At 38.9% G+C, this 13,261-nt stretch overlaps 1 protein-coding gene and 1 long non-coding RNA gene across 2 annotated transcripts in view; one reads left to right on the top strand and one right to left on the bottom strand.

The window, feature by feature from the left end:
• Window positions 1-6,561, top strand: part of LOC118767977 — a 15,725-nt gene extending 9,164 nt beyond the window's left edge. Inside the window, exon 3 of the long non-coding RNA XR_005003898.1 lies at window positions 6,292-6,561. This is a non-coding gene — a long non-coding RNA (uncharacterized LOC118767977). The remainder of the gene's footprint in view (window positions 1-6,291) is intronic.
• Window positions 1-13,261, bottom strand: part of LOC115224816 (ADP-ribosylation factor 3) — a 44,547-nt gene that overhangs the window by 18,546 nt on the left and 12,740 nt on the right. The window lies entirely within an intron of this gene.

The following is a 13,261-nucleotide window of genomic DNA, read 5'->3' as shown; positions in this document are numbered from 1 at the left end:
ACATTTGCCTCTGTCTGCAATGATTTGTTTTTTCTTCCCCCTGACTTATGAATTAAATTTAACCGGATGTCACGTTCACAATGGAGTGGAAATCTTTTATTCATTACACTTAGTAATTAACATTAGCAGGTTTTAATCTAGGTAAGCATCACCTACTTTGCCTACCCCAGAGGGCATGTCCCTGCCGTGAGTGAATGTTTTGTGGTCAGATGTGTTTTTTAAAAGTGCACAAACTGCATAAATGGAATGGGATTCACGAAATAATGGGTGTGTTGTGTCGTATCTGTGCATGCATGCAAGCATGTGCACTGTACTGTGTGTGTGTGTGTGTGTGTGTGTGTGTGTGTGTGTGTGTGGTGTTTGTGTGTGTGTGTGTGTGCATGCACTGTTCCATATGTAGGGTTATGTGTGTCTGTAGGCTTCTGTGTATGCTATAGTGTATGTATGCATGTGTGTACAGTAGTGTGTGTGTATGTGTAGTAGTAGTGTGTGTGGATGCGCATGTGCATGCACTGTAGTGTATGTAAGTAATGGAGTGTGTGTGTGTGTGCGTGTGTGTGTGTGTGTGCAATGTTCCATGTGTAGGGTTATGTGTGTCTGTAGGCTTCTGTGTATGCTATAGTGTATGTATGCATGTGTGTACAGTAATGTGTGTGTATGTCTACAGTAGTGTATGTGTGTGTAGTAGTGTGTGTGCATGTGTGTGTGTATGTGCGTGTGTGTGTGTATGTGCGTGTGTGTGTGTGTGTGTGCGTGTGTGTGTGTGTATGTGCGTGTGTGTGTGTGTGTGTGTGTGGTGTGTGTGTGCGTGTGTGCGTGTGTGAGCGCATGCTGTCATATATGTAGGTTAATTGTGAGAGGGAAAATGGTGAAGAGAAATGAATCTGGCCATTGAGTAAGTTTGATAAAGAGTGTGAGGGAGAGAGGGAAAGGGAGAGGAAAAGAGAGAGGGAGAGGGAGGGAGGGGAGGGGAAAGAAAAGAAGAAGAAAGTGAATGTAGACAACAGAGACAGACAGAGCAATAGAAAGAACGAGAGAGAGAGAGAGAAAAGAGAAAGAAAGAGAGAGGAAAAGAGAAGAGAGAGAGAGGGGGCGAAAGAGAAAGAGAGAAAAACGAGAAACAAGGACACCAACACACAGACAGACATACATAGGAAACCAAATGTGGGGGGAAGACCAAAATGTTAAGAAGATATGGAGAGAGAGAGAGAGAGAGAGAGAAAGAGAGAGAGAGAGAGAGAGAGAAAGAGAGAAAGAGAGAGAGAGAAGATAAAAAGTGGGATAGCAACACCAGCACCACCACCAAAACAACAACAACAACAACACCAGCAACAAGCACATCAGCAGCAAGAGCACAAGAAACCAGTATTTAAACAGTTTTGTAAATGGGACTTTATTAACAAAGCCATTTTCTTTTTTTAATTTCGACACCCCCCCCCCCTACCTCACTCACCCCCACCCCCATCGCATCCACCACCGACCCCCCACCACCACCACCACCCCAACAAACCTTTCTCTATCCCATACACCGTGCACCACCACCACCACCACCACCACCACCACCACCGGTCTAACATACTTCTTTTTGTACACAAACACTTCGCCCCTCCCCTCTAATCTAAAGCAGATGCAACATTGGGAAAGAAAGAAAGAAAGAGGTAAAAGAAAGAGAGAGAGAGAGAGAGAGAGTAAGGCTGATGAGAAAAAGCTGGTTAAACCTCCTTTTTATATAAAGGAAATCATTGTTTTATTGTATAAATTTAAAGAAACTCATGACTTCATTATTATTATTATTATTATTATTATTGTTGTTGTTGTTATTATGGCAGAGAACTGGTAGAATTGTTAGCAACACAGGACAAATTGCTAAGTAGCATTGTGTCCATCTTTACGTTCTGAGTTCAAATTCCACCAAATGGACTTTGCCTTTCATCAATAAATTAAGTTAAGTTAATTTGGCTCAAAAAGCAAAAAGCAAGGCCATGTAGGGGGACATGGAGTTATGTACAGGGAGGGTGTTCATGCAAAGAGTTCAGGCCACTTGTGGTCAAGGGAGACTTTGAACCGAGCGGTTGTCGGCATCTTCACTATCTCGTCTGGCAGCTTATTCCACGGATCCGCAACCCGGACGGAGAAAGCTCCTCTCCTTCGATGGAGATGAAATCGTCACAGATAGAGCTTTTCGGAGTGACCCCGCTGCCGACGCTCTGGAGCAGGAGTGAAGAACAGCTCTTTCGAGAGGTTACACTTTCCGCTTATGATGTTGTGAGCAAGAATGAGATCACCACGGCGTCGTCGTTTTTCTAGAGAATAAAGGTCGAGCGTCTTCAGCCTTTCTTCATAAGTCCCAGTGAAACACCTGGGTCAATGTAATCGACTGGTCCCTTCCCTAAAATTGCTGGCCTTGTGTCAAAATTTCAAATAGTCATCATCATTGGCATTATTATTATTATTATTTGTTGGTTCATGCCAGGTGCAGGAGTGGCTGTGTGGTAAGTAGCTTGTTTACCAACCGCATGGTTCTGGGTTCAGTCCCACTGTGTGGCATCTTGGCAAGTGTCTTCTGCTATAGCCTTGGGCCGACCAATGCCTTGTGAGTGGATTTGGTAGACGGAAACTGAAAGAAGCGCATCGTATATATGTATATATATATATGCGTGTATGTGTTTGTCCCCCTAGCATTGCTTGACAACCGACGCTGGTGTGTTTACGTCCCTGTCACTTAGCGGTTCGGAAAAAGAGACCGATAGAATAAGTACTGGGCTTACAAAAAAATAAGTCCCGGGGTCGATTTTCTTGATTAAAGGCGGTGCTCCAGCATGGCCGCAGTCAAATGAGTGAAACAAGTGAAGAGTACAAACATACATAAAACAGTTGAATGATCTTTGAGGAAAATTCGACTACTATTTCTGACTGACATGTTGATATATCATATGGAGGCAGCCGTCAAGGCTGTGATTTGAAGGTGAATTAGCTGCTATTTCTGTTAGGTGTAACTGCAATGTTGCCCTCATAATTTTATTGATTTCATTGTTTTTGTTTGTTTTTGTTGTTATTGATGTTGTTGTTATTTGCCCCCACCACCACCACCACCACCCAAGACAGTCCTGATCTGGTCGACCTATGGTTAAACACCTTTCTGTCCTCAACGTCCCTTTTTTATTCATACATGAGACATTGTGTTGTTTTGGCCAGCACACACATACACACCACCACCACCACCACCAATACATATTTCTTTACTGCCCACAAGGGGCTAAACATAGAGGGGACAAACAAGGACAGACAAACGGATTAAGTCGATTATATCGACCCCAGTGCGTAACTGGTACTTAATTTATCGACCCAAAAGGACGAAAGGCAAAGTCGACCTCGGCGGAATTTGAACTCAGAACGTAGCGGCAGACAAAATACCGCTAAGCATTTCGCCCAACATGCTAACGTTTCTGCCAGCTCACTGCCGTTCAGGATGGAATATACACACCAGAGAAACCAGGGAAACCCCCACCACCACAACTTTCCTCTTAACATCTACTTTTCCATGGTTGCATGGTTCAGACGAAAGCACATTGGGGGCGGTGGGGGGGGGGCAAAGCTTTCCTGTCTCCAGATTCCCTTCTTGGCCTGATGCAAGCAGCTCTGCCTGTTTCTCCAAAGAAGGAAATAAACTCTCGCTCCACCCAGTCGAACAACACAAACAACCCAGATACCATTTCATGGCGAATTGCAAACAAACACCAGCATCAGGAAATCATTGGTCACAAATCAGTGAATACAAAGGAAATACCGACTCACTTACACACACACACACACACACACATGGAAACCTGCTTTCTTTACTAAATCCCCTCACAAGAGTTTGGTGGGCCCAGGGTCGTAGTAGAAAACACTTGCCCAAAGAGCCATGCAGTCAGACTGAATTCAAAGCTGTGTCCCACTGTGTGGCCCCAGGGGCCAATGTTTTCTACTGTACATGCATACGTATATATATACATACATCTGACAATAAGGGGTGACGTGAGTGAGACTTGGGTGTTATGTCTGTCAGATCAAGATGACCATGTGCATGCTGTTCCTGATTTACACACACACACACACACACATATATCATCATCATTTAACATCCATTGTCCATGCTGGCATGGGTTGGATGCATTGACTGGGATAGGCACTCTGGAAGGCTGCACCAGACTCCCATCTAATTTGGTATGGTTTTCTACAGCTGGATGCCCTTCCTAATACCAGCCACTCTGCGAGTGTAATGGGTGCTTTTATGTGCCACCGGCATGGGTGCCAATTTGCGCGACACCTGTATCTACAATGACTGCAATTTTACTCAGCTTGATGGGTCTTCTTCTCAAGCACAACATAATGCCAAAGGTCTTGGTCATTGCCTCTGTGAGGCCCAACACTTGAGAGGAACTCGTGAGAGCACGAGAGTGTGTGTGTGTTATCATCATCATTTAATGTCTGTTGTCCATGCAGGCATGGGTTGGATGGTTTGACCAGAGCTGGCAAACTGTGGAGCTGCACCAGGTTCCAGTCTGATTTGGCATGGTTTTCTATGGCTGGATGCCCTTCCTAACACCAACCACTTTTACAGAGTGTGATGGGTGCTTTTATGTGGCACTGCACAAGCACTTTTATGCAGATCCAAACAGGCACTTTTACGCAAAACTACACGGGCGTTTTTACACTATCTAGGTGAGCAGGCTAACATTGCCCCTGATTGGAAGCCTATTCCATGGCAGGATTACTCATTTACAGCTGGGTTGACTGGTGCAACGTAAAATGAGGCCGTTTTGCTCAAGAACACAATTCACTTCCAGGAATCAAACTTGCAATAGCCAGATTGTGAGTGCAACATCCATGTGCCTCATATAGTGGGGTGGGGTGACTATGTATATCATCATCATCATCGTTTAACGTCTATTTTCCATGCTAGCATGGGTTGGCCGATTTGACTGAGGACTGGCGAACCAGATGGCTGCGCTAGGCTCCAATCTGATCTGGCAGAGTTTCTACAGCTGGATGCCCTTCCTAATGCCAACCACTCTGAGAGTGTGGTGGGTGCTTTTACGTGCCACCAGCACCTATATATCTATATATATGGGAGGGTTATTGTTTACTTGCTTTGACATCATATAATGATTGTAAACAAGCCTTCACAAATTCCACCTGACCCATGAGAGCAGAGAAAAGTGGACGTTAAACCATGTTGATGATGATGATGATGATGTTGATGACTAGTGGTAGAGTTTGATGAGGGCAGCAGAAAAACTAGAGTTCACATTATTTATGTTATCAAGGTGGCAAGTTGGCAGAATCGTTAGCACGCCAGACAAAATGCTTAGCAGCATTTCGTTAGCTTTTGTGTTCTGAGTTCAAATTCTGCCAAGGTCGACTTTGCCTTTCATCCTTTCGGAGTCGATAAATTAAGTACCAGTGAAACACTGGGGACGATGTAATCAACTAGTCCCCCTTCCCCAAGAATTTCAGGCCTTGTGCCTATAACAGAAAAGATTATTAGGCAGTTATTAAGGCAGAATTCTTAGGACCCCAGACAAAATGCTTGGTGGCATTTCATCCGCCTTTGTATTCTGAGGTCAAAGATGCTTTGCATCCTTTCAGAGTTGATAAATAAATACCAGTTGAGAACCGGGGGTCGATGTAATCAACTTACCCACTCCCCGAAATTGGTGGCCTTGGGCCAAAATTTCAAACTTTATTTATATTAGAGTGACACTGGGTTTGATTCTGTCAGGCCATAACGGTAGATATCCGTTAGAGTTGCTAAGTATATTTTGGTGAATATAAGGGACTATTTAGTAGAGGTAGTGTTTTCAATTATAGTTTTATGTGTATACATATATACATGGCTGTGTGTGTGTGTGTATATATATATATATATATATATATATATATATATATACACATGTATATATATATGTGTGTGTGTGCATATATATATATATATATAATATATATATATATATATATCATACATACACATATATATATAGTTGTACATGTGTATGTGTGTATGTGTGCATGCGATTATAAGAGATTCTTTATCTAAAAAACAGTGTGCCCAATTATAGTTGTATATCTAGCTACCTATATATATATATATATACATACTTATATATATTCACGTATATGTATAAACACACACACACACACACAGAGAGTTGTGTACAAGGGATTCTTTATTTGGGAAACAGTGTTTTTTAAGTCAATCGTCGTCGTCGTTGTTGATAATTCCGTATTTAGATTCTCAGAAGTTTAAAGATTTCATTGTTGCCGTTTTGCCCCGAGTTAATCCTGATCAACCAAAGTTATAATTAAAAGGGCTTCTAGCTGCGATCATTTTATTTTTTTGCTTCCTTCTATCAAATGACTACTTCCATTGTCTCCTATGCCCTGCAGCTTTCAGACCAGGAGACTTTGATTGGTGGGTTCAACTCATGAAGGGGGTTCACAATGACCGCTTTATCTTAAGTGTGTTGTTATTCAGTTTTCAGACTGCAGCCATTATCACCATCACTCCCCTCCATCTCTCTCTCTCTCTCTCTCTCTGGAATAGTGGAATACAGAGAGACAGAAAATGAGAGATACATGTGAAGAGATAGACATGTTAGTTAGTTAGTTAGTTAATCTTTTAGTTCAAAAAGCAAAAAGCAAGGCCATGTAGGGGGACATGGAGTTATGTACAGGGTGATGTTCATGCAAAGAGTTCAGGCCACTTGAGGTCAAGGGAGACTTTGAACACAGCGGTCGTCGGCATCTTCACTATCTTGTCCGGCAGCTTATTCCACGGATCCGCAACCCGGACGGAGAAAGCCCCTCTCCTTCGATTGAGATGAAATCGTCGCAGATAGAACTTTTCGGAGTGACCCCGCAGCCAACGCTCTTAAGTCGAACCATCATGTTAAGTTAAGTTAATTTTTTAGCTCAAAAAGCAAAAAGCAAGGCCATGTAGGGGGACATGGAGTTATGTACAGGGTGGTATTCATGTAAAGAGTTCAGGCCATTTGTGGTCAAGGGAGACTTTGAACCGAGCGGTTGTCGGCATCTTTACCATCTTGTCCGGCAGCTTATTCCACGGATCTGCAACCCGGACGGAGAAAGCCCCTCTCCTTCGATTGAGATGAAATCGTCGCAGATGGAGCTTTTCGGAGTGACCCCACAGCTCTTTCGAGAAGTTACACTTTCCGCTTATGATATGAATAGATACAGAGAGTAAATAAATTTTAAGATGGAAACGAGTGGAGGAAGAAAAGCAGAGTTTGATGTCAGACAAATATGGTTTCAAAGAATGTATTTTACGACTGCTTCTACCACTTATCCTCAAACTTTATGCATTTCTACATTTGCCATTTCCTACGAACACAATGCTTGCTGGTATTTCGTCCCCCTTTGTGTTCTGAGGTCAACGATGCTTTGCATCCTCTCAGAGTTGATAAATAAGTACCAGTTGAGAACCGGGGGTCAAGAGGGGATCCACAATGACCGCTTTATCTTTGTGTGTTATTATTCATTTTTCAAACTGCAGCCATTATCAACATTGATAACAGAACAGAACAGGATCGCAAGGGCACAGTGTTATTAGAAAGTTTGGAGATGCTGTACAGGTATTTTATATTAGAAGAAATGAGGTACTCAGAAATTCAGATGTTTTTATATTTATAGATATTTATTTGTATATTACATGTTTTTATATATCATATAACTTATATCATATATTAGTGCTTTCATCCATTCTGGTGGATTTTTCAAATGGAACTATATATACATATATAGTTAATCCAAACAAGAAAGTACAAAAAAACACAACAACGCGAGGACGTGGAACAAATATAGTATTATTGGACGCTCAGGAAAGAAGGAAAGAAGGAGGGTTTAACGTTTCGAGCGGAGCTCTTTGTCGGAAACATAAGAGAAGGAAAGATCCAGAGAAGGGAAGACAGAGGAAAAAAAATCGCCACAGTACATATACATATATATATATATATATATATATAAATATTTTTAGCACTAGAGTTATCCACATAGTGGATAACTCTCTAATAATTTATGTATAAATTTGTATTTTCTCCGTAGTTTTTTGTGCTAAGCCACTTGGTGTTAAATTAATGGTATTATTAAATTAATATCGAATTTTCACCCTCATTTATAATTTTATAAATTTAACTATGCGGCAGTTAATATTTTATTTGATGCGGCATACGTTTCCAATGGAGTCTAGGCATGCTTTTGGCGCGGAATTTGAGACATAACTAAAAATGTAATTGGTTGGACCGCTCGTGTTTTGACGCTCAAATCGATCTAATTAATTGCATTTCTGACAAACTCTACGAAGATTTATAGATGTAAGTGTAAGTAAAACTACATATTACATTAGTAATGAAACAATTGTATAGAGTCAATCTATTTTATTCGTTGTATTTCACTTTCCTTCCGTTAATGTATGTTGATTCTAGTGGAAACAGATCTTCTGTGGTTGCTTCAGAGCTATTTTTAGCACTAGAGTTATCCACATGGTGGATAACTCTCTAATAATTTATGTATATATATATATATATATATATATATATATATCTATATACATACATATATATATTAGGAAGTTAAAAGTTATGGTCAGTCATAGAGCAACCATTGGTTTTGCACTTATAAACTGCTTTATAGGTGACTCATCAAACACCAACGGCTATAATGCTAAGTGCTTTCTATATGTGAAACCAATGGTCATTCTATGACCAGCTGAGATTAACCAAGGGGTGCCGCAAAATATACACACGTATGTGGTACCATGATTCATCATTTGGACTCAAAAATACATTTGGATACTATTTTAACAATAAATATTATTGCCATCTTATATTTTGTGTTGCTGTCTATTTTATGTTGATTATATCAACATTGGGGAAAGAAAGAAAAATTTTTATCATCAATTCCAGGAGACAGTTTCCTGACACAGATGTTATTACCCGGGGACAATATTTTCTAATAGGGGTACCATGGATTTCTGAAAGGCTTGACAAGGGTACCTCAAGGCAGAAAAGGTTGGGGTATTGCCGTTCAGAGTGGTCTTCTTTTACAGATACATGAGCTACTGATAATATATATATATATATATATACACACACACACACATACATACATCACTAAAGTGACTGAGGGTAATATTTAGCATCAGCATTGCTAGAAATAGGAGTCATGACAACTCATATCCATGAGAAACCACTTATCTTATGACTTGTATATCTACTGACGGCTAAACTTCTGCCTTTCAGTCGTAAATTTCAAATAAACCACCTTTAGTATATATATACATACATATATATATATACACATGTGTGTGTGAATATATATACATATATATATATATATATATATATATATACACACATATATATAGACATGTACATACACATGTATATATATATATACACACACATACATATACGCATGTGTGTCTGTATATATATATATATACATATATATATATATACACATATACACAGATGAGTGTATTTTTGCCTTGTTAACAATTAACACGGAAAAAATAAATAAATAGTTACCAGGGAAGCAAAAAATTACACAAGCAAAGAGGTTGTAACTCCTTGTTTATAAAGGTAGAAACGTCATGTTTATATGGAATTTTTATACCATTGTTTTATACCATTTATTCTTTTGAATAATATCAGTGGAATCTTTGACACATGTTTCGAAGTAGTAACAGAAAGGAGAAATTTTGATTATCCCCACGTGGTGAGTTGTAATATATATAAGAATTTAAAAAGGAAAATACACACACATTACATAGTTCTTATATAATTTTTAATATATCGACCGGTTTCGCTTTCGCTATTCATGATATTATGGTTTACTTATTTGAATATGTATTTTCTTAAAAAGAAATTTTGATTCCAATTTTTTCATCCAATTTTTTCTATTTCATTTTGATTTTGGTTTATATATATATATATATATATATTAGTTTGATTTGAAAATCCCACTAGAATGGGAGAAAGCGCTAATGATCTAAGTGATATGATATATAAATAAAAAATGTAATATACAAATAAATATCTGTAAATATAAACCATCCAATCTTCTGAGTACCTCATTTCTCTAATATATATATATAATATATATATACACACACATATATATAGACATGTACATACACATGTATATATATATATACACACACATACATATACGCATGTGTGTCTATATATATATATATATACATATGTATATATATATACACATATACACAGATGAGTGTATTTTTGCCTTGTTAACAATTAACACGGAAAAAATAAATAAATAGTTACCAGGGAAGCAAAAAATTACACAAGCAAAGAGGTTGTAACTCCTTGTTTATAAAGGTAGAAACGTCATGTTTATATGGAATTTTTATACCATTGTTTTATACCATTTATTCTTTTGAATAATATCAGTGGAATCTTTGACACATGTTTCGAAGTAGTAACAGAAAGGAGAAATTTTGATTATCCCCACGTGGTGAGTTGTAATATATATAAGAAATTTAAAAAGGAAAATACACACACATTACATAGTTCTTATATAATTTTTAATATATCGACCGGTTTCGCTTTCGCTATTCATGATATTATGGTTTACTTATTTGAATATGTATTTTTCTTAAAAAGAAATTTTGATTCCAATTTTTTCATCCAATTTTTCACTTCATTTGATTTTGGTTTTTATTATATATATATATATATATAGTATATATATATATATATATATATATATTAGTTTGATTTGAAAACCCCACTAGAATGGGAGAAAGCGCTAATGATCTAAGTGATATGATATATAAATAAAAAATGTAATATACAAATAAATATCTGTAAATATAAACCATCCAATCTTCTGAGTACCTCATTTCTCTAATATATATATATATATATATATATATATTATATATATATATATATATGTATGTATATATATTATATATATGTATGTATGTATGTATATATATGTATATGTGTGTATGTGTGTGTATATATTTATATATATATGTATATATATATGCATGTATGTATATATATATGTGTGTATATTTACATATACATGTATATGTATATATATATACATATGTATATATATATATTTATATATATACATATGTATGTACATATATATATATATATATGTATATATAGATATGTGTGTGTGTGTGTATATATATTATATATATATAAATGTGTGTGTGTGTGCACGTGTTTAACTCAGCTATTTCACTTCCTTTGAAGTATTTGGCAAGACGAGCTACTCTCTTTTCAATCAATATCATTCCAACTTCCCATTCCTCGTTCCTCCTCCCCTCCCTCTATGTCTATCTTATATTCTTCTACTTTGCTTTCTTTCAAAACCTCAGAGCACAGATGTTCAACTAACCCAGATTCGGTGGCTTGTATGCTGTTACCACCACCGCATTCTGACCAAAACCAACACCCTTAAAACTCTTAATCAGCTATGTTCACGTAGCTCCAAGTACCCCACATGCAGGTTAGCTATGGCTTAATGGTCACTGGACTGCAGTTGTGACCCCCTTTGGTCATGAATGACCATGGGATTGTACCTAGAAAGTTGCCCTCCAAGGCACAAGTCTGGGCAAGGTTGTTTAGGGAAGGCCAGCAGTCACCCATGTATACCATCCGCCCCTCTCCACACCATCGATGTTATCCAAGGGAAAGGCAAAGGGGCCGATACAGCTTGGCACCATTGACGTCGCAGCTCATTTATTGACGTGCAAGTGGCTGAGCACTCCACAGACACGTGTACCCTTAAGGTAGTTCTCGGGGAGATTCAGCTTGACACAGAGTGTGACAAGGCTGGCCCTTTGAATTACAGGTACAACAGAAATAGGAAGAAAGAGTGAGAGAAAGTTGTGGTGAAAGAGTACAGCAGGGTTCGCCAATAGCCCCTACTGGAGCCTCGTGGAGCTTTAGGTGTTCTCGGTGAATAAACACTCACAATGCCCCGTCTGGGAATCAAAACTGCGATCCTATTTCTTTACTACCCACAAGGGGCTAAACACAGAGGGGACAAACAAGGACAAACAACCGGATTAAGTCAATTATATCAACCCCAGTGTGTAACTGGTACTTATTTAATCGACCCCGAAAGGATGAAAGGCAAAGTTGACCTTGGTGGAATTTGAACTCAGAACATAGAGGCAGACGAAATACCACTAAGCATTTCGCCCAGCGTGCTAACGTTTCTGCCAGCTCGCCACCTCAAAACTGCGATCCTACAATCGTGAGTCCACTGCCCTAACGACTGGGTGATTGCACCTCCACTACATTCTGAGTTCAAATTCCACCAAGGTCAACTTTGCCTTTCATCCTTTCAGGGTCAATAAATTAAGTACCAGTGAAGTACTAGGGGGTGGTCGATGTAATCAGCTAGTCCCCTTGCCCCAAATTTCAGGCCTTTGTGCCTTTAGTAGAAAGGATTATTATTATTATCGGAAAGGCAGTGAGCTAGCACAAATCTTTAGCACACTGGGTGAAATGTTTAGAAGTATTTTGTCCATCCAAGTTCAAATTCCACCGACGTGGACTTTGCCTTTCATTCTTTCACGGTCGATTAAAAATAAGTACCAGTGAAATACTGAGGTCCATGCATTCGACTAGTCCCCTCCCCGCAAATTTGAGACCGTGTGCCTCCAGTAGAAAGGATTATTATTATTATTATTACTACTACTACTACTAAAAGGTAAGTAAAGGCAGTGAGCTGACAGAATCGTTAGTACACCAAGTAAAATGCTCATTGGTGTTCTGAGTTCAAATTCTGCCATGGTCAACTGTGTCTTTTATCCTTTCAGAGTATATAAAATAAGTACCAGTTGTGCACTGGGGTTAATGTAATCGACTTAGCACCCACCTCGAAATAACTGGCCTTGTGCCAAAATATTATTATTATTATTATTATCATGCTGTGATTGAGAAGACCTGGCAAGTCAAGTGAGATCATAGCAGTGGCCGATTCCAGTGATGCATACCCTTTGCATATACAAGTACCCTTCAGTCATTGGGCAATATGTTGTGCTCGAGAAGACCTGTTGAGCCAAATGAGATTGTAGTCATGGCTGATGCCAGTGCTGCCTGACTGGCACCTGTACCGGTGACACATAAAAAGCACCATTTGAGCGTGGTCAATGCCATTGCCGCCTGACTAGCTCCCATGCCGGTGACACATAAAAAGCACC

The sequence above is a fragment of the Octopus sinensis genome, linkage group LG26 (assembly GCF_006345805.1).
Source record: "Octopus sinensis linkage group LG26, ASM634580v1, whole genome shotgun sequence".
In the NCBI taxonomy this organism is placed as follows: Eukaryota; Metazoa; Mollusca; class Cephalopoda; order Octopoda; family Octopodidae; genus Octopus; species Octopus sinensis.
Note: the sequence above shows the minus strand (reverse complement) of the source record. Positions and strands in the feature narration are given on the sequence as shown.